This window comes from Pongo abelii, chromosome 10, assembly GCF_028885655.2.
Source record: "Pongo abelii isolate AG06213 chromosome 10, NHGRI_mPonAbe1-v2.0_pri, whole genome shotgun sequence".
NCBI classification, from domain to species: domain Eukaryota; kingdom Metazoa; phylum Chordata; class Mammalia; order Primates; family Hominidae; genus Pongo; species Pongo abelii.
Genome location: NC_071995.2, coordinates 90,836,738 through 90,858,146, shown reverse-complemented (window position 1 = coordinate 90,858,146; position 21,409 = coordinate 90,836,738). Strand labels below are relative to the sequence as shown.

Genomic DNA, 21,409 nt, shown 5'->3' with positions numbered 1-21,409 from the left:
AGACACTGTTCCCATTGAATACAGTAAGAGTGCCCTCTGGAGTGGTACAACGTAGCACCTCTTAAATTAGAGGACATAACCTGTTTTGATTGTCCTGTTTTGATTGTCCTCCATTCTACAGCAATTCTATATCATTCATTGGGCTGAGTGGGCCTGACTGTTCCCCTTGCCCAAGGCCTCAGTGTGATCATTTTGAAATGGGAGTAGTCACCTTATCCCCCTCATGGGATGTGCAACAGGGGTGTAGCTTGCTTCTTTGGTGCCCATCTGCTTAAACCCCTAGGGGGTGCATGCAGATGGGCAGGTCCTAGGGAGCATTTCTGGGCTCCAACCCCACAGCAGCGTCTCGGGTTGAGTGTTTACAGTTCCTGAAGCCCCAGTGGCTGTGGGTTACAGGGTGCTCTTTCAGCTTTGCCATCTGTAGGCGGCTTATATTAATCAGCTCAATTAGATCCTCTGCCTTATCAGAAGGACAGAAGTTTTCTGTATTCCAGGTTCTTGCCCTAGTGTACCAGAAAAATCAGATCACATGTGGGCTTGGAGGTTGAGCGTAAGATTTTATGGGGTGATGAAGGTAGCTCCAAGTGGGATAAATGGGGAGCTAGCAGGGGGATGGAGTGGGAAGGTGGTCTTCCCCTGGAGTCAGGCCGTCTAGGGTCTGGACTGTCCTCCAACTGCCCGCAGCCATACTCTCCTCGGCGTATGCATCATTACACCATCACTGGCCTGCTGGTGTCTGCTGATGTGTTCTTCTGCCCCTCTCAACATCCAGCCACTTGTGTGTGTGTCCACTAGGGTCTCGGGGATTTTATGGGCACAGGATAGGGGACGTGGCTGGCCAAAAGACAACTTTTTGGGCATGAAAACAGAAATGCCTGTCCTCATTCAGGTCCATGGGCACAGGCCCAAGGATGTAGCCCTCGCCAGGGACTCCACCCTTCTTTACCCAGCACTTCCCTGCCCCCTGTCATATCAATTTAATCCAGGCTTGGCTTATCTGACCACTCATATCCTAGCCACAGTTGATACAGGGATGTTCCTGACTAAAGACAGACCAATGACAGTACCCCCTGGAATGCTGCTAGAGTTAAGGGAAAGTTCTTTTGTTCCTCTTGGATCCTGAGTTGTAAAGAGCATATGATCCTGCAACTGCTAGTGGCCATCTCACTATTATGTATCAAGAGTTTTGCCTGAAAATGGAGCCATAACATTATTTGAGCACCCGGATCCAGCCATGTTGAAGATGCTTTCAGTTACATGAGTCCATTAACATTTTGTTCTTAAAAAGCTAGCTTGATTCTATTTCTACCATTTGCTATCAAGGAGTTTCAACTAAGGCAGGTAGCTATTACCATCTCCATGAAGCTCTGAGAAATTAAGTCACTTGGCTAAGCTGGGTCAGTAATTGATGAAACAGGATTCATCAATTAGGTAGGGTAGGGTAGTCCGGTACCCACATCCATCTTCTTTTCATTACACTATGCTGCCTCCCAAAACCAGCGAAAATAAATTGATGGAAATCATGTCGATTTATCATTAGGCTTTCTAAAATATAATATTCCTACAAACAGTTTCCCTGTCCCAAATTTCATGCTAAGTTCAACTGGTAAATTTATGAAGCAAAGTCATTACTCTTTGTTAGAGAAATGTTTTCATATATACAAAACTTTAAAGAATATTTCAATGAGGCTTGTCAAATTCTTTTTTGAATACCTACTATATAATGGATTGGGATTAATTGTTAACAAAGAAATTTAATAAAGAAACAAATGAAAATAGCAGTCTATACAGAGCATAGCATATTTTTAAGTCACTCTATTCCAGGATGGGAGGTAGTAACACCATAAGACCAACATCAATAAAATGCTATGACAGAAAGGGGTGGTGTGCCATGGCATACCAGAAATAAGGGTAGTATTTCTAGGCAATAGAAATCACACAGGATTAAATGTGAGGCAATGTGAGCAGGAAGTTCTAGGGCAGTGCTATTGAATAAATCTTTCTACAGTAATGAAAATGTTCTGCTGGGTGCAGTGGCTCATGCCTGTAATCCCAGCACTTTGGGAGGCTGAGGTGGGTGGATTGTTTGAGTCCAGGAGTTTTGAGAACAGCCTGGCCAACATGGTGAAACCTTGTCTCTACTAAAAATACAAGAATTAGCCAGGCGTGGTGGCACACGCCTATGTTCCCAGCTACTCGGGAGGCTAAGGCTGGAGAATCAGTTGAACCTGGGAGGCAGAGGTTACAGTGAGCCAAAACTGTGCCACTGCACTCCAACCTAGGTGATAGAGGGAGGCTCTGTTTAAAAAAAAAAAAAAAAAAAAAAAAGTGTTCTATATCTTTTCTGTCTAGAAGAGGATTTTATCTTTCCAGTAGCTACATCTGGCTAGTATCTACCATACTAGTGAGGTAGTGTGGTAGCTGTTGGGCACCTGAAGTGTAGCTAATTCTACTGAGGAACTGTATGGCTAATATCTACCATATTGGCCAGTGCAGTTCTAGACAAATAGGCAAATAACACAAGAAAATATATAAGATAGGAAGAATGGAAAGCACAGAGTTTACGTGAAAGATAAAATAAGTTGTCTACCTCAGCTGGAATTGAGCTTATAAGGCAGTCAAATGAGAAATAATATTTGGTAAAGTTGAGTGGATCCAGATTATGAAAGACTTTGACCATTGCTTTGGGACAATCGGGAGCTTATGATGTCTCCTGAGCTAAGAAGTGTTACGTTCAGTCCTATGCTATGGTAAGATTAAACAGGCTGGGGTAGCTATGAAGAACCAGAAAGGTTACAGAAGTAGAGATGCTACATATGAGACCACAGTAAGAGTCCAGACAAGTTAATGAAAACCTGAATTAAGACAGTAACAAAGGAAATGTAGGAAAAAGACAGACATAAAACATATCTTGAAAGTAGAAACGAGAAAATTAAGAACTTATTGGAAGAGTTGGAAAGCAAAGAAGAGAAGTGAACTTTGGAGAACAAAAGATGAAAGAGAAATTATAAGAGAAATAGATTTGGTAGTACAGCCATCTGATTTAGAAATATATTCTGATTTTTGTTTTAGATCTTTTAGGCTTAAGGTGCTAATGTTAGAAATATAACTATACGATTAAAGAGAAATGTTAGAAAATGTGGTAGAAATTTAAGGACCATCTGCATATAGATTAGGGATCAACAAACTGTAGCCCTCAGGTCAAATCCAGCCAACTGCCCATTTTCTAAATAAAGTTTTATTGGAACACAGCTTCTCTAATTTGCTTATATATTATCTATAGCTGTTTTCTAGTATAAAATGAAGAGCTGAGTAAATGCAACAGGCTGTTAGGCACACGAAGCTGAAATTACTATCTAGTATAGAACATATTTGCTGCCTCTGACATACACAATAGAAATCACCAGAACACATGAGATCCTAATAATTTTAATATAAGAAATTCTAGTATTCACTGGAGTTTAATAGAATACTCTGTTTACTCTTACCATTACATTAATACATCTATAACATACTAATTGTGTTCAGAATAAAAATACAGAGTTCCTCTATGATCCTAAAATATCTCTTGGATCACCAAGAAAAAATTATTCTCCATATAAAAATACTCCTAAATATCATGTGTTTTTGTCTAGATATTTGGAAAGTGGTTCTCCTTTTATGATTTATATTTGATTTTCTATTAACTATAGTATTTTATTAACCAGAGCACTTCATTCTCTGTGTATGCCAAGTGATATATATTTTAAGCCATATGAAATTCTTACTTTGTTAATGTTTCATCAATTCGTGGAAAATAAACTGGATCTGAAACATAAGTTTCAGATTCAAACTTGTGTGGTCAGAGAAGTATGGGCAGCTGTTTATATCTTACAGGGAGAATGTATTTAAGTATTAGTATTATCTTAGTCCGTTGGGACTGCTATTATAAAATACCTATACTTGGTGGCTTATAAACCACAGAAATTATTTCTCCCAGTTTCTGAGGCCGAGAAGCCCGGAATCAAGGAACCAGCAGATTCAGTGTCTGGTGAGGTTCCACTTTCTGGTTCACAGACTGCCATATTCTTGTTGTAACTTCACATGGCAGGAGGCACAAGGGGGGCTCTCTGGGATCTCTTTTATAAGGTCACTAACCCCATCATGAGGTCTCCATTCTCATAACCTAATCACCTCCCAAGGGCCCTACCTTCAAATACCATCACATTGGGGGTTAGGATTCAACATATGAATGTGAAGGGACACAAACATTCAGTCTACAGCAAGTATAATTTAAAAAATGAAAGAAGAAAAGAAGGGAGGGAGAGAGAGAGAAAAAAAGAAATACAGGAAGAAACAAGGAAAAGATGGATGAAATAAGCATGAACTTTGAGGTCAAATAGATTTAGATTTAAAACTTTCTCCTACCACTAAAGTATGTGTGAACTTGGGCATGTTATTTAACCTTTCCAATATCAACTTTTTTACTGCTAAACTGTAAATACCAACTATTCCGTAAGTTTGTTCTAAGCATAGGTTTTCAAATAAAATACTATGTCCAGTTAAATTTAAATTTCATAAAAACAGAAGAAATTTTAGTATAATTATGCCCCATGTATATTTGTCATTTATCTGAAATTCCAGTTTAACTGAGCATGGTACACTCAATAATAGCCCCAAATATGTCTATGTCTAATTCCCAGAACCTGTAAATGTTACTTTATATGGCCAAAGGGACTTGTAGAAATGATTAAGCTAAGGATCTTGCAATGAGGATATTATTCTAAATTGTCTGGTGGGCCCAGTGTAATCACAAGTGTCCTTATGAGACGGAAGTCGCAGGAGGAGTCATAGAAGATGATGTGATGATAGAAGCAGAGATTACAATGATACTCTTTGAAGATGGGGCAAGGGGCCACAAGCCAAAGAATATAGGTGGCCCCTAGAAGCTGGAAAAGGCAAGGAGGTGAATTCTCCTCTCAGCACCTCCTAAAGAAACCAGCATTGCAAATACCTCACCTTGAGTCCACTGAAACTGATTTTGGACTTCTGACCTCCAGAACTGTAAGAGAATAAATGTGTGTTGTGTTTAAGCCACTAAATTTGTGGAAATTTGGTATGACAGCAGTAAACAATTATACTGAGACCTCCTGTATTCTTATTAGCTAAATCTAGCAACCTTGCTAATGATTAAATGCAGTAGGCTAGCACAAACTTCCCCCTAAACATGGCAGAGTGAACACGTGTATTTATCTTTGCTCCTTGCCAAACCCTCACCAAAGTTAAAAAGAATAAATAATCTATAAATCCATAAAGAAGGAGGGGAAATGAGAAAAAAAGCAAATTATAGATGTCAGTCTAATTTTAGAAACTGGAAGGGTGATAACTGATTTAAACTGTGACCATAATACTGATTAAAATAGGGAAAGAGTTGAAACTTTAGATAATAGAGGATAAACCCAACAAGAAGTAGCTAATTCATATTGCAAAACTTGGAGAGACTCAGACATTAGAAGCATTAGGTACTACAGCAGGCAATACTGGAAGCTTGTTGAGAATCTGCTTAAGAACCAATCAGATACCAAATCCTTTCCTTTACCCCTAAACATCAAGTGATTATTCCTTACTCACTCTGCAAGAGATACAGTGCTCATTTTCCGAATACCTTATAAGAGACTCTGGAGTCAAGAGAGATCAGGCACATGAGGGTAATGTGATGTCCTCCCGTAAAATGGTGCAAAAATGAAGCATTACATAAAAGTTGATACACGGAAGAGTAAAAATGAACCTCCTTCTCTGATTGTATTTCAAGATGCTAGACATCAAGATTATACTGCTTAGGTGGGAAATTAGAGTATCCTGTCCAAGAAAAAGTATCTACAGATACTGAAAATTTGGTTTCCCAGAGCAAAATACTGGATCCCTGCCAGATTAGCCTACTGTAAAGTTGACCAGTTAAAAGCCTCTTTCACACACAGAGTATGTCCAGGTAGCTATTTAGTCCCTCACAGATTCAGAGAGACAACATATACCTCCAGAAGTTTGAGAGAAAAACATAAGGAACCAAACCAAATAAACAGAGAAATCATAGAATACAGAAATAGTGTGGAAAGTAGAAAAAATCTTTACAACATCATAATTAATGTCCTCAGAGAGAGAAAGAATGCTTTATAAAAAGGCAATCATCAGAACAGGAATGAACATAGGAAATTTAAAATATGCTAGCTGAACTAAAACATTCAATTAAACACTTGTAGAATAAAATCGAGAAGATCTCCCAGAAAGTAAAACAGTACAATCATATGAAAACATTATGAAAGAAAAGAAAATCTGAGGATCAGTCTAAGAGACGTATCCATGAGTTATGACAAGGATGAATCCTAGAGAGACCAGAAAAAACAGAGGGAAGGAATTGTCAGATAATTTTTTTAAATGACGATCATGAGCCCTTACATAATAGAACAAACAAAAACAAGATACACGCCAAGCATATTATCATGACCATCCGGATCACCAGAGCCAAAGATAAGATTCTAAAGACATCCAGAGAGAAAAAACAGGTCACATATAAATAGGTTGACCATCCATCATGGTTTGCCTGGGATGATCCCAACATACACTTGTCCTAGAATCATATTTGCCTTTTTATTTGTCTAGTATTTATCAGTTCTTAACAAATTATGATTATTAATTGCATTAAAATAATCCATGATGGTCTTATAGGCCTCTGTTTTGTAGTTGCAGCTGCTGCTAAAAGTTTCATCTAAAGCACATGAGATGCACTTGTAATAAGCAGTATACTCACTTTAATACATGGTTAAACCTGAATGACTATCAGCAATTACCCATCTTTCTCTTCCTTACCCTTTTTGTTTTTAAATTTTTGTCTTTAATTTTTTTTTTTTAGAGACAAGGTCTTACTCTGTTGCCCAGGCTGGAGTGCAGTGGTGTGATTGTAGCTCTCTGTAAGCTTAAACTCCGGGGCTAAAGCTATCCTTCTGCCTCAGCCTCCTGAGTAGCTAAGACTACAGGTATGCATCACCATGCCTGCTTTATTTTATTTATTTATTTATTCATTCATTTAGTAGAGACGGGGTCTCACTATGTTACCAGGCTAGTCTTGAACTCCTGGTCTCAAGTGATCCTGCTGTCTTTACCCTTTATGATGCAATATAACTAATTTTTTTTCCGTCAGAGGACAGCATTTCTTGCTGACAAGAAAAGGAAATGCACTCTGACACTCACATTTTTTAGTCAGAGGTAATATTGAATGCCAGGACTCTGCTAGCCACTGTGTAACACCTAGTTGTTCTGTTTCTGCAAGATGTGTGAAGTCTCCAGGAGGTAAGGCAGTGGCAATGTGGGAAATATAGGTTAAGGATAGGCCAGATATGTGTGGGCAATAGAGTCTGCACTTATATGAACAGCACATAAAAAGTGGTCTTAATACATTTCCTACAGTGGTTTTGTCATTTAGTTTATTTCAGAAATCTAAAACTATCTTGTTGTTAGATAATTTTTTTTTATTTTGCAATAAGCTCTTTTAGCCCTAGACAACAAAACTAAGAAAAGTTTATGTTTAATTAAAAATGATGTGCTTAATTTCCTTTTTTCAGAAAACTTGAGGGGATGAATAGCTAACTTGCATAAAATGTTTGTCAACATTTCCCATCTGTATTAGCACTGTCACCAGAATGTTGTGTATAAATGATTTTGAAACACAGTGGCTTTGCAAACAGGCATTTATATTTATCCTCGAGAGTCTGCAGATTGAGGTTTGGCTGACTGAGAAAGGAATCAGCTAGGTTATTTATTTATTTATTTATTTATTTATTTATTTATTTATTTATTTTTCAGACAGGGTCTCACTCTGTCACCCAGGCTGGAATGCAGTAGTGCAATCTTGGCTCACTGCAGCCTCGACTTCCTGGGCTCAGATGATCCTCCCACCTCAGCCTCCCAAGTAGCTGGGACTACAGGTGCAGACCAACAAGCCTGGCCAATTTTTGTATTTTTTGTAGAGACAGGGTTTCACCATGTTGCCCAGGCTGGTCTCGAACTTCTGGGCTCAACTGATCTGCCCACCTTGGCCTCCCTAAGTGCTGGCATTACCAGTGTGAGCCACCATGTCCAGCCTGCCATGATCTTTTCATGGAAGATTATAGGAGAATGCAAACAAGTAAGATCACATAACATGTAAAGATTTGACTCCTGTCAGATTTGCCACATTCCATTGGCTAAAGCATGTCATATGAATAATCCAGCATCAATCAGGGGAGAAAGTAAATGTGGACTGAACACTAATCCACACTATCACCTTTTTTTTCTTATCATAGAAGCCATAGTAATACTATTAATCACATGACAGCCAGAAGACACAAACCTAATAAATATCAGCATCTATTTCAAAAGTTATTAATTAAACCAAACTGTACCGGAAGATGACAATTTAACATGTGCTACTAAAGAAAGTGCATTTGCCTATCACTCCATGGTGTATGACTTTTCATTTAGATCAAACAACTACTAAGTTAATTTTGCTCATTTATAATTTCAAATCTTTTTTATACATGTTAAAGATGGAAGTTTTTTTAAGTATTGGTTTCATTAGCAGAATATAAACTTCCTAGAGTTCAATTATGTCAATTTTATATCAATGTCATTGAATGTTAAACAAAAATTAGTGAATTCCAATAATAGAAGGGTTTCTTTCATACAATCAAAATGAGCCATTTGGAATTGCATTTTATAATAAAGGCAAAATGCCAAATATTATTAGGAATATTATTGTAAAATCAATTAAAAGGTTCTACATTGAAGATACAATGTTTGCTTCTGCAGTAATAATGTGATATGAAATTTAGCAAAGCAAATAATGAAACTCATAGAGCAGAAATTTACCTGGAATTAGTTATAGTGTGTATTAGTCCATTTTCATGCTGCTGATAAAGACACACCTGAGACTGGGAAGAAAAAGGTTTCATTGGACTTACAGTTCCACGTGGCTGGGGAGGCATCAGAATCATGGCAGGAGGCAAAAGGCACTTCTTATATGGTGGTGGCAAGAGAAAAATGAGGAAGATGCAAAAGCAGAAACCCCTGATATAACCATCAGATCTCATGAGACTTACTCACTACCATGAGAACAGTATGGGGGAACCGCCCCCATGATTCAAATTATCTTCCACAGCCTCCCTCCCACAACACATGGGAATTATGGGAGTACAATTCAAGATAAGATTTCGGTGGGGACACAGAGCCAAACCATACTATTTCACCCTGGCCCCTCCGAATCTCATGTCCTCATATTTCAAAACCAATCATCCTTCCCAACAGCCCCCCAAAGTCTTAACTCATTTCAGCATTAACCCAAAAGTCCACAGTCCAAAGTCTCATCTGAAACAAGGCAAGTCCCTTCTGCCTATGAGCCTGTAACATCAAAAGCAAGCTGGTTACTTCCTAGATACAATGGGAGTGCAGGTATTGGGTAAATACAGCTGTTCCAAATGGGAGAAGTTGGCCACAACAAAGGGATTACAGGGCCCATGTAAGTCCAAAATCCAGTGGGGAAGTCAAATTTTAAAGCTCCAAAATGATCTCCTTTCACTCCATGTCTCACATCCAGGTCACACTGATGCAAGAGTTAGGTTCCCATAGTCTTGAGCAGCTCTGCCTCTGTGGCTTTGCAGGGTATAGCCTCCCTGGCTGCTTTCATTGACTGGCATTAAGTGTCTGTGGCTTTTCCAGGTGTTCAGTGAGAGCTGTCGGTGGATCTACCATTCTGGGGTCTGGAGGACGGTGGCCCTCTTCTTACACCTTCACTAGGTGGTGTGCCAGTAGGGACTCTGTGTGGGGGCTCTGACCCCACACTTCCCTTCTGCACTGCCCTAGCAGAGGTTCTCTGTGAGGGCCTCGCCCCTGCAGCACACTTCTGCCTGGGCATCCAGGCATTTCCATACATATTCTGAAATTTAGGTGGAGGTTCTCAAACCCCAATTCTTGACTTACAATTCAAGATGAGATTTGGGTGGAGACACAGAGCCAAAGCCAAAGCCTATCATAGTGCATACATAATCCATAGTTGCTTTTAAATAAGCAGCAGGAAAATCAAAGCTATAGTTGTCAAAAGTTACAAATAGTTTAACATACATATATTAAGTAGTTTATATATTTATATATAGTTACATATCTGTGGTCTGAGCACATATATATACATATATATGTAGTTTGCATATTTATATATATTTATATATTATATATAAAGCAGTTTAATATATATAAAGTAGTTTTATATATAAATATATATAAAGTATATATATTTTTTATATATTTATTAACTTTTTATATATTTATTAACTTTCTTAACATCAGCTTCATATAAACAAATACGTTATGGTTCACTTCAAATATATATAGATATTTTTATATATTTAAAATATATATAAACGTATTTGTTTATATGAAGCTGTTGTTAAGAAAGTTAAACAAAAAAATTATATTCTGGAAGTATCTATTTTCTCTCTTTGTTGCTTATCTTAAATTAGATTTTATAAATATTTAAGCCTTTGAAGAACTATTTTTTAATAATAATATCAAATGAGAAGTCTAAATTTAATAATACCAAAATGAGAACTCTAAATTTTCAAAAATAGTTAGAAAAACTTTAATCAAAATATTCAAAAGAAATGGAGCACCAAACTGGCTCTCGAAGTTTTTAGTGATTATAGTTATTAAAAACAATTTTTTCAGATAGACATAATTTATTCTTACAAAAGCAAGGAAGGAACAGAGCAAATTAAACAATGGTAACTTGCCTGGTGAACAAAATTTAATTTTGAAATTCTGTGTTTTTAAATATCTCAACTTGCAAGAAAAATCTTTTCAAGGACCTCTACTTTAAAATGGTAATTTATATTACATGTGAGAATGAAATAAAACTAAGAAGCCTATGATTTTTGCAGCATCAAAATTGGCAAAACATTAAAATAATTGCAGATAGAAAAAACTTATTCAATGTATTTTGTCTCTGAAAATGTATTTGAAAAAAAAAGGAGGCACTCTGAATAAAGGGTATGATATAGTACCTTTAAAATAATTAGACCAAAATATTTATACAATTCAATAACCCCCTTAAGAATATCCTTCATTGAGCAGAATTGACTCTGCAGTTTCAAAATACCTCAGCACATATGAGAGTATTTTCTCAGTAAAAATATTATGGCTTTTATGATCAACAGAGAAAAAGTCAATAAAGGTTGTCAGAAATGTCAAATTCATTAACTATTTAAAATATAGCTTTAAAGAAGATTGTAGGCAGTTTTTTGGAAAAACATAATAAGACCATCGGTGGATCACAGAGGATTTCTAGGGCAGTGAAATTACTCTGTATGATACTGTAATGATAGATGTATGTCATTATAAATTTATCTAAACCCATAGACTGCACAACACTAGGAGTGAAACCTGATGTAAATATGGACTTTGGATCATGATGTGCGAGTGCAGGTTCATCAGTTTTAACAAACATACCACTCTGGTGGGAGATGTTGATGATGAGGGAAGCTAATGCATGTCTAGGAGAAGGAAGTATATGGAAAATTTCTGTACCTTTCATCCAGTATTGCTATGAACCTAAAACTGCTCTAAAATAGTCTATTTTTATTTTTATTTATTTATTTTTTTTAAGTTAGGCATAGTGGCCCATGCCTGTAATCCCAGCATTTTGGTAGACCAAAGCAAGAGGATTGTTTGAGGCCAGGAGTTTGTGACCAACCTGTGCAACATAGCGAGACCCTGTCTCTGATAGATAGATAGATAGGTAGATAGATAGATAGATAGACAGACAGACTGTCTTGAGGCCAGGAGTTCAAGACTAGCCTGGACAATGTAGCGAGACCTCTTCTCTACAAAAAATTTAGAAATTAGCTGGGCATGATAGTGCATACTTATAGTCCTAGCTACTTGGGAGGCTGAGATGGGAGGATTACATGAGCCCAAGAATTCAAGACTGCAGTGAGCCATGATTGTGCTATTGCACACTCCAGCCTGGGCAACAGAGTGAGACCCTGTCTCAAATTTAAAAAAAAAAAAAATTCTTTGGAAAATTTCTGGTGTCATGATACTAGATCTACATGTAGCTTTTAATGATTAAATTACATAAATAGTACCAAGAATAATTGTTGTCCTTATACTATTTTTAGTATTCAGGAAATCAACATAAAGAATAATTCTTTTTTTAAATTTATAGATTTAAAAAAATTTAGACAGAATTTTAAAACTGTATATTATAGCCCAATCAATATATTATAATAGTGTATTAGCTCTGGAGTGCTGGCGTGGCACTAATGCTTATCACCATCACCAACGCCAGCTCAGCAGCAATGACCTCACAGCCTTGCTTGGTCTGATCTAGAGGAGTCCTCACAATGTGTGGACTGCTAGGACCTTGAACCCAGGCTGCACCTTGGGAGAAGAACCAAGGGAGGTACCAAGAGCCAGAGTTGATACATATATAGCCTGATGCTTAGGTGGATCTTTTGCATTGCATTTTTGCTGCTTTGATAGTAATTCCAAGGTTACACAACTTTAGCCAAGAAAAAAATCATTATTCTCTCCAATTTCTCAGCCTGGATCAGCCTTTGTGGCCTGTCCCAGTTCTACTGATTTAACTAGAAATTTTTATATAATCACATTAAGCCTATGGGGACAGGAGTTGATGTAAAAGAAAGATATCCTCATTTTATCTGGAGGAGGTCATTATTCAGTGGTCAGTAAGTTTTCAAAATAATCAAGAAATAGCTATACATATATATATATATAGTATACAAATATGGAAATAAATAGAAGAAACTGCTGAAATATTTGAAAGTAAGGAATGGAATTTGGAATGAGAGGGTAAGAAGTTTATATTAAAAGTTTTGTTGTATTTGAGTTTTTAGAATTGTGAACATGTATTGTGTTAATTTTTAAAAAGTAAATAAAGTTTTAAATTAAATGCCTAATATACCTAGTAGGAAGTCAAGGTTTCCTTTTTGTGTTATTCCCAATTTTTATGTTTCTAGATATGCACCTGACTTCCTCCTGTTTTTTGACAATTTCTGCACAAGAAATTACTAATTCACTGTGATCTGAGGGCCATGCAGACTGCCCTAGATAATCTTGAAATTTGCTAAACCATTATAAAAGGTTTTCTTTTAGGTAAATTTCAATCCCTTTACCATTCAAAATGTTGCTAACTGAAAGCATTTTTACAAATATACAGTTGATTGAAATCTGGAAAAGTAATGAGCTTCCTTATTTGCTTATATTCAATTCCCAGTATCACACATGTAATTTAAAGATTACCTACTACCTGCAGATATTCTTCTTACCACGTTAAGGCAGAGACCACACTCTTCCCATTTCCTATGCTGGAGATGAGACAGATGGAAGCATTATTATAAATTAAGATTAGTGGTGGGTAGAGATTTGGCAATTCAATTAGGAAAATTCCACACCAACATTACGCTTGTTACCAAAACTTCTTTTTTTGCAAATCACCAACTTCTCCTTCCTCTAATTTTTGGGTAAACAAATTAATGCTGAGTGTTATCGGCTGGGCTGTGAGTTTTCCTGCAATATATTATCAGGATTCTGTTAGCAAAATGCACGTCATTGTCCGTACATTAGTTCCTGAGACGTGCAGGAGTTGTTGCAACTTGTTCATTCCAGTGTTCAAATAGTTCAGCCGTTGTGTCAACATGTTAGGGGCCAGTCTCTGATCATGATGGGCCAGGCTCACTCTTTATTATTGCGGGTGGATTCCCTTTCATTTATGTTCAGACTGCAGATCAGCCTCTACCAAAACAAATCGGCAGTGAAAGCTAGAATATTTCTTGTTGAAATTGCCGGGGGAGTCAGTACAGGGTCTGGATAGGATTTCACAGAAGATTGGAAATGGTATCAGGTAAAAAATGTGAGTTAATATTGAGAGTGATTCCACCAGCTTGCTCCTGCCTCTGCTTTAAGAGTAAGGAAATACAGTCACTGATTATAATCATGGCTGTAGTCACTGAGGCTTACAGTATGCCCAGACAGGAGTGGTTTTAAGTGCTCTGTCTTATCTCATTTAGTCCTCATCACATCCGTAGATGGTATTTCACTTTCATTGGAGTGAATAAAAGAATGCCTTAAAAATGCTTAACACAGTGCCTGATAGTGTATAAAGAAACATTAGCTTATTATCATTGCTAATCATCAATAACGGCTCAATAATGTCTTTTGGAAAAGCTCCGTCTTTTGGAATCCTGCCAGTCCAAGGTAGACACTTTCCCCTTGGGGGAAGAATGCAAAGGGTGGAATAGAAAACTCTGTTGGACGTTTACATTCCTGTATTTTAGTGGCTAACACTCTCAACAGATGAGGGAAAGACAAAATAAATTTTTCAACCCTAATCCTAGTAACTAAAGTATGTCACATGTCCAGATACTGATTCCATATGACTTGGCTGGGCCAACACCTACCTTGCCAATCTAATACTGACATTTTTCGCCTAGTAACCAGAGACTCAATCTTACAGCCCCCACTTTCTGAGGAGGGAATGAGATGCTTTGTTCAAACAGAGGTGAGCCTTGTTAGATGTTGCAGAGGAAATTCAGGCATCAACTAAATGTCTTTTAATGCCGCTTGTCACTCAGAACTTGTGATGCTAAGAACACGCACTGTTAACATTTTTTTAAGGAATTAAATGGAAGACTCCATCACTGTATTGCTAAAAAGATGTGACCAAAGGCAAGTGTACGTTTTGGAAATAAAACTTAATTGAACTTTAATTAAAATCTTTAACTTTGCCAAAAAAAAAAAAAGCTGCCATAAAAATAGACATTAAATAGTTAAGCATTTGAGTCCTGAGTGGTTATAAATGTCCATGATGTAGTGGACAAAGGGCATGATGGAGGCCTGTGATTAAATCAAGGGCTTTGGCCCAAGCAGATAACACTGGGATTAAAACATGGTCCTGACCACACCTACTTTTGTCACTTTAGGGAAGTTATCTCTTTATGTGTGCATTTTCACATTTGTAAGATATGATACTTTGTGGAGTTGAGAGACAGGACTAGCTGGATTTCCTATGCTGACTAAGAATTCCTAAACCTAGCTGGGGAAGGTGACCCCACCCACCTTTAAAGACGGGGCTTGTAACTCAGCTCATACCCGACCAATCAGGTAGTAAAGAGAGCTCACTAAAATATCAATTAGGCTAAAAGCAGGAGGTAAAGAAACAGTCAATCATCTATCGCCTGAGAGCACGGGGGAGGGATAATGATCGGGATATAAACCCAGGCATTCAAGCCAGCAGTGGCAACCCACTTTGGGTCCCCTCCCATTGTATGGGAGCTCTGTTTTTACTCTATTAAATCTTGCAACTGCACACGCTTCGGTCCATGTTTATTCCAGCTCGAGCTGAGCTTTTGTTCGCCATCCACCACTGTTGACTGCTGCCATCGCAGACCCGCTGCTGACTTCCATGCCTCCAGATCTGGCAGGGTGTCCACTGTGCTTCTGATCCAGGGAGACACCCATTGCTGCTGCCAATCGGGCTAGAGGCTCGCCATTGTTCCTGAGTGGCTAAGTGCCTGGGTTCGTCCTAATTGAGCTGAACACAAGTCGCTGGGTTCCACAGTTCTCTTCCATGACCCACGGCTTCTAACAGAGCAATAACACTCACCACGTGGCCCAAGGTTCCATTCCTTGGAATCTGTGAGGCCAAGAACCCCAGGTCAGAGAACAACAGGCTTGCTGCCATCTTGGGAGTGGCCTGCCACCATCTTGGGAGTGGTCTGCCACCATCTTGGGAGCTCTAAGAACAAAGACCTGCCAGTAGCAGAATCTTTATGAGGATTCTATGAGATTACAGCTTTGAAGTACCTGGAACATAGTAGATACTTAATAAATGACAGTTATAATGATAATGGTCATGAAGAAGGGATCCAGGAAGTACCTTGGATTCCGTAAATTTGGTGTAACAGAGGAACTATTGTCAAGTCACTCAAGTTAATTATTTTCTTATCTTGCCCAAAATGGGCCTATCCGACCCCTGCTATTCTCACAACTCAGTGTAGAGAAATGCAGTATCGGACAGGGAGGGATAGAGAGACAGGTTAAGTGTTCCTCATAGTAAAACGCCTCAGGGGCGGTATATATTCGCATCCAAGGGAATCCCATACAACTTTTAACACATAATAATCACAAAAATAAAAACCAAGCAAAACAGGAAGCACAGTCAGCAGAAACTCCATTCCCGATAGGAAAGAACCAGCATTCCCGTTTCTCAAAGGACACCAGGAAAGTGGAACTTGCCAATGCAAATTCCATGGAATCCAGAAATTATCTGTAAAGTACAAATGACCAGATATAGGGAACTCACCATGCCAACCAGTCTGGTAATTATAGGAAACACAGAGGACAAACACTAAGAGATATGCAAAATTGGGAGATAGAAAGAGAAGGGTTCCGGATCCCATAAGGCAGAGAAATGGCCAACTCTCCAATGAGGAGAAATTGAATGCTAATACCAGAACTATACTTATTTGTTACATAATTAACTTAGGGTGAACTATTTCTTGTTCTCATTCTATAGCATATACATTCTCAATCATTCATATCATTAAAAACCTCCTTCTGTTGCTGTTAATGACACCTAAAATAACTGAACCCCCAAGTGACAATTTTAATAACAGTGTTGCTATGAATAGACCAAGTTAGGTGAACACCGCAATTTAGCAAAGTGTGGTCTAAAATGGGTGGGCTAAGTATTATATTTCACATCAATTTGCTCTCTTGATCTCAATACTACTTTTGTTATCAGGAAGGGAAAGTATTATCATACCCATTTTATAGATGATGGAATTGAGCTCCTTGAAATTTAGTTAATTTCCCAAGTTTACAGAGTTTATATTAGAACTGGGAGTAAAACCACCCAGGACATCTCCTCTTTATCATATTGCCCTCTGAGAAATCCTTCTGTGAATAATATGTTTTTATTTGCTTCTGGTTTTGAAATGTTACATTTCAAAATCCAATTTGGATTTCAGTGTACTATATGTTGAATATGGAATCTCTGTGCTGTGAAAAACCTTGTGATATTTCTAAGGCTTCAAGACCTATACACAGTCTAACAGGAAAATCAGTTATAATGAAAATGATGGTTTCACTGAATGGGCTGGATCTTTAAAATATTCATTTCCCACAAGGAAATATTTTAGAGTTATACTCCATGCTAATACAGTGCAGAAAATATTAATATCAATAGCCCTCTGGGATGAAATTAGGGGTGAACCTAGCCCTAAAATTTCTATGTTTAGCATTTATTGAAGCAACCATAGTCACATTCTGAAGATTACAACTCATTTTGTTAAATTCATATGTATATGTGTATATATGTATATATATATATAGCAAGACAAGTTAAAAATGTAAGTGTAATATGGTTTTCACATGTTATGTGTGAAAATGTTCTCCTTTTGGTTGATTGGTTATGGAGATTTTTAATTCATAGACCCTGGCACCTGCAGATATATGCACATTTGCAGATGGTAATTAGAGCTACACTCCTGCGTTTCCCCTTACCCTCCTGTATCCTCCATTTATCTTGTTTATTTTTTGTTTACCTTTGCAGTACTCCCAGGGAGGAAGAGGCTACAGCACTGGCGCACTCCCAGGTATGAATCTAATGTTTTAAAACAGCTACACTATGAGGTCTTGTATATTTGCTTTAGAAAGGTTGGAGTAGGTTTCATTTCATACCTAACCCGAGGATGTTGCGAAGATGTCAACCCATGAATGAGTAAGCTTTGTGGTCTGGAATAAGTCAATATTTTATACCAGAAGGAGTAGATCCATGTCAACAGGCGAAGGTCTTTGATGTCCTTCCTCAGTATCCTCTTTTCTGATTTGCCTTTTAATGATCCTAATAGAATAACAGCTTTAAATGACTTATTGAATTTTCCATCTAGGAGAGATGTTAGGGATTACTGAATGTCATTCCTGTCATTTTATGAAAATGGAGGCACAAAGAGGTGACATGTTTTCCCAAAGCCACATAACTGGTAGTGGCAACTGGCACCAGAAACCAAGTTCACTGACACCTATTGCTTCAATCTCTGTCTTCTGGCCCAGTCAAATAAATGATTTAACTGAAATAGTCACTGAATTAAGCAGCTGTTTTGGTTGAACTGGTGCAATAAATTTCATGTTCCTGCAACTAGAGTTTATTTTTCAGTTGAGCTACAATGCTGGTAAACAGACTTGAAGCTGATTAAGCATTTCAGATTTAATTCTTTCTAGATTCCTTGGGCCATGTTCCCATCTGGCTCAACCTCAAAATAAAGAACCCCAGCACATTTTATTTCCTAAAAAGTACAGTTAGGCCTGCCATATAAAATGTATAGTCTTGTGTGATTATAGGAATTTTGCCTTTATACCCTCTCAGCCAAAGATGATTTTATTATGTGGGATTGAATTAAAGTCATGTAAATGGAAAAACAATATTTTTAAAACACTAAAAAAGAACAAGCAATACAGAGAATGTGATAACGTCTTCATCACATAAATGTTGGGATTTAATGAATACTTAATGTTACTTGGAACACAGAATAATGGAATCCAAGAAGGAAATAATAAGCACCACCTTAAAATTTCTCAAACACATCTCAGGAAAAAATGCACCATGAAACAGGCACAGTGGCAATCACTATAAAACATCTAACTGTTTTCTTTCAGTTGTAGGACAAAGGAATTTGTGTCAACAAAGATAGGATATAGGATGCAAAGATTAATATTTTTTTCTGCAGCACTTGGCCTGGTGTTTTAAAAGTCACGAAGTGTTCTTTTTATTCATGGCACAGCAAGGTGTAGTTTAATTGATGATAAAATTGGTTAAACAAAGGCATTTATGAAAGCATATAAAATTGATGTGAACAGAGAAAGTTAGACCATTAGTGTGTTTACCATAAAAGTCTGCTGTGTCTAAGTACATATGCTTCAGTTATAGCCACATTGATTAAGTTTTTGTTTAATCTGCTATTTCCAGCAGCAAGTTCCTTCCCTGTTTCATGCCAAGTTCCTTTTAGGATTTCCATGTGACTTGCATTAGCATTTTTGGCTTCAGAAGTACCTCTAATGAACAATTTATAGTTTTTTTTTAAAGAATGCTCAAAAAATTAGGCTGTGACAGTTATCCAAAACATAATTTGTTATGCTGTTTAATTATTTAATGGCTGTTTAAAAATTTAAACATGGTCCCTGGTTGATTGGTTGATACAATACCATTAAGGTAGATTAGAAGCGCCTTCAAGACTATAATTATCTGCTGGGTCCTTCATGGTTCAGATTTATAAATTAGGTTGTGTTCTAATAAAATGTTAATTAAAAAATGTCAGCTTCAGTGTTTTAAAAACAGGTTCTTTAAAATGTTACTAAACACCTACATCTTTAGAAAAATAATTACTAAGCTAAGGAAATGGAGTGAAATTTTCTGTTAAAGTGAATGTGCTCTAAATCCGTATACTGTTTATTTATTACAATTATATGCATTTTCTTATGTATCCATTTTCAAATTCTCAAGAAAATTCATGACTCTTTTCTACAAAAATATTTTTGACCATTAGCATGGCTCAAATCTTCACAGTAATGGTGGGTCTTGAGCCAAACCCTTTGATAGCTCAACAAATGATTGTTGAACATCATGACAAAAATCTCACACTCTTTTTATGGGAGGAAAATAAAAGTGAATGATGGTTTTCTCTGTAATGCAGTTATCAAATTATGCTTCTCATTGCAAAAAAAAATAATTAATACTGCATTTTGGTTTTCAGGAATAACACATACAGGAATACAATGCAGCCAAGATACTTTTTTTTTTTTTTTTTTTTTGAAGAGTACTCTGAAGACCTCTGCATTAGAATCACCTGTGATAATTGTGTAACATGAAGATTCTTGGCTGCTTTACAGCTGTAGAATTAAAGAGTTCCCTAAAATTTGAAAACCATTGATCAAGATGCTAAGCTATTTCTTTGTTTCAGAACATCTTCCCTAAGGTCCAGTGCAGTGATTCATGCCTGTAACCCCAGCACTTTAAGAAGCCAAGGCAGGAGGATTGCTTGAGCCCAGGAGTTTAAGATGAGTTTGGGCAACATGGCAAGACCTCATCTCTGTAGAAAACCAAAAAACACCATCTTCCCTAATCTTCCTCATGAACAGATTTGCTGCCTTTCCCATATTCTTCTTATATTACATTACCTTTGCATTGTGAGGACTCCCTAGAGGGCAGGGGCCGTGTCTTTTTTACTGTTGTATTCTCAGAACTTAGTACAGTAACTGACACAGGGTAAACCTGTAAGAAACTGTTGAAATAATAGATGAATGCGTGAATGGATGTATGACTAATAAGTAATACATAGAACTTTGTGGTCAGGCACACTGGCTCACACCTGTGATCCCAGCACTTTGGGAGGCTGAGGTGGGTAGATAGCTTCAGGCCAGGAGTTTGAGACCAGCCTGACCAACATGGTGAAACCCCATCTCTACCAAAAAATACAAAAATTAGCTGGACATGGTGGCACGTGCCTGTAGTCCCAGCTACTCGGGTGGCTGAGGCAGGAGAATTGCTTGAACCCGGGAGGCACAGATTGCAGGGAGCTGAGATTCAGGTGACTGCACTCCAACCTGGGTGATAGAGCCAGACTCTGTCTCTAAATAAATAAATAAATAAATAAATAAATAAATAGAACTTTGGCCATGATTAAGCAGAATTGATGATAATCCCATTTCCCAAGTCACAGACAAAGTGATTTTAAACAAAGAGTAATTTCTTCCCTCTCCCATCACTAATTTCATTACTACTCCAGGAAAGAGTGTCATTTTAACTATAATTTTCCAATCCACCATCTTTAAAATGGAACTGTCACCTCAGTAGTGATATTAAAGTGTCTACAGACCTATAACCATTCATGGCTGATCTTTTGCAAATTCCACTGTAGAAGTGGAGTGCTCACCACCCTTAGCCCTGAGATAAAAACATGCTCTAAAGTCGGGGGAATGGGGAGAGATTCATTAAAGGATAAAAAGTTAGACAGAAGGAGTAAATGCTAGTGTTCTATAACACCGTAGGAGGACTATAGTTAACAATAACATACAGCTTCAAATAGCTGAAAGGAGGGGATTAAATATTTTCAACACAAAAAAATGATAAATGTTTGAGCTGATGGATATGCTAAGTACCCTGATCTGATCACTATATATTATATGTATGGAAACATCACTACTCCATAAACATGTACAATTATTGTGTCAGTTAAAACAATTTTTTTAAAAAGTGTTTCTTGAACAAACAAAAAAAGAATGCTCTTGAGAAAAGGAGTTAAAAATGCAAGATAAGAGAAATTCAGTGCAG

The 21,409-nt window shown here is 37.4% G+C and overlaps 1 long non-coding RNA gene across 1 annotated transcript in view; it reads left to right on the top strand.

The window, feature by feature from the left end:
• The window catches only part of LOC134759527 (uncharacterized), a 29,114-nt gene extending 8,821 nt beyond the window's left edge, over positions 1 to 20,293 (top strand). Inside the window, exons 2-3 of the long non-coding RNA XR_010135811.1 lie at positions 17,636 to 17,678; positions 19,833 to 20,293. This is a non-coding gene — a long non-coding RNA (uncharacterized LOC134759527). The remainder of the gene's footprint in view (positions 1 to 17,635; positions 17,679 to 19,832) is intronic.
• Positions 20,294 to 21,409: the final 1,116 nt, after the last annotated feature.